The 1,491-nt window shown below is 43.9% G+C and overlaps 1 protein-coding gene across 4 annotated transcripts in view; it reads right to left on the bottom strand.

Annotated features, from left to right (window-relative positions):
- The window catches only part of Tex14 (testis expressed 14, intercellular bridge forming factor), a 159,484-nt gene that overhangs the window by 119,849 nt on the left and 38,144 nt on the right, over positions 1-1,491 (bottom strand). The window lies entirely within an intron of this gene.

Below are 1,491 nucleotides of genomic sequence, written 5' to 3'. Positions count from 1 at the left end.
GCCCCCATGGTGGGTTATTATGATTTGGTCAGCAAAGTAATAGTACATTTTGAACTTATGGATCAGCAATTAACGTCATAGCTATTAACATCAGGGGGATTCTAGCAACAAGGTCAGGGTGGTTTGTGGTCTTTGTCAGAATTCAGTGTAGGGTGGGGGTGGGGCAGGAGAATTGCTAATCTTGTTATGGTTATTTCTCTGAGAACAGCTAGTATTGTTTGGTAGTTGCAGGCTTAATCATTTTGACCACCAAGACTATGTTTTGACATTGGTTTAGTCAGCCAGCGTCCTTGTCTGGCCCTGCACTTGGCCTGCTAGGACAGTTTGGAAGTCCTTTTCCAAGGGGGAAGGGACTGGGTGGTCTTGAATCCATTTTGGATATTACAATGTTGGGGAGATCCACAGGGAGTCCCACTCTATAATTCTGACCAAGGCTCTGGCTGGCCTGGAACTCATTCTGAAGAGAACAGCCTTGAATTTTGGGTGATCCTCTTACTCTGGCATGTTAGCACAACACTCAACTGTTCTGTTCTTGAGAAATACTCAGTGTGCAGCTCAGCCTGCCCTGGACTCACTTTTGTGGCTGGCACAAGCTGGTCTCCCACAGCATGTCTGAAAACTGATCTCACCGTGCAGCTCTCTCGGCCGGAAACTTGCTACACAGATGTAAAACAACCTGGCCTGAACTCAGAGACCCACCTGCCTCTGTCTCCCAATCCCTAGGATTAAAACTGCACATTACTGCCAGGCAGTGGTTGCACTCGCCTTTAATCCTAGCACTTGGGAGACAGAGGCAGGCAGATTTCCGAGTTTCAGATCAGCCTGGTCTACAGAGTGAGTTCCAGGACAGCCAGGGCTACACAGAGAAACCCTGTCTTGAAAAAAAAAAAACAAAACAAAACAAAACAAAAACAAAAACAAAAGGAACAAACTTATCTCCACGAATAAAACATAGTTGTCAAAGTGATATAGTGTACATACACACACACACACACACACAAAAAAAAAAACTTGATTTCTATGAAAATACATTTCTCTGCAATTCCTGGATAGCTCCAAACTATGCTAACTTTGAGCATCAATGTTTACTTTGGGTTTTAGAATTAGTCTTTGAAACAAATGTGTGGTCCATCTTTGCCATTGCCGTCTGTATATCCAGCATCAGCACTAGGATGAAGGGGCTTTTATCCCCATTTCCCTGGCACAGCCACCAATGTCTGTCTTTTCAGCTTGTTTAGTCCCACTCAGCTTTATGATATAGGAGGGCCTGATGCGGATGTCGCTCAGTGCTATTTAACAGCTACTACAAGGTCACCATTACGCTAAAAATTACAGTTATATATGGAAGGAGCTCAGACACTTCCAGAATTGGTTTTATCTCCTACATGGGAACGCACTCAGACCCAGAAGGGCGTACTGGTCTTTAGTGATCCCATTATTTTAATCTCTAACTCACCAGTGGCACAGAAAGGGTGTTCTTTTTTTTTTTTT

This window comes from Mus caroli, chromosome 11 (assembly GCF_900094665.2).
Source record: "Mus caroli chromosome 11, CAROLI_EIJ_v1.1, whole genome shotgun sequence".
Taxonomy (NCBI): domain Eukaryota; kingdom Metazoa; phylum Chordata; class Mammalia; order Rodentia; family Muridae; genus Mus; species Mus caroli.
The sequence above is the reverse complement of the archived record's forward strand: the minus strand, read 5'-3'. Positions and strand labels throughout refer to the sequence as shown.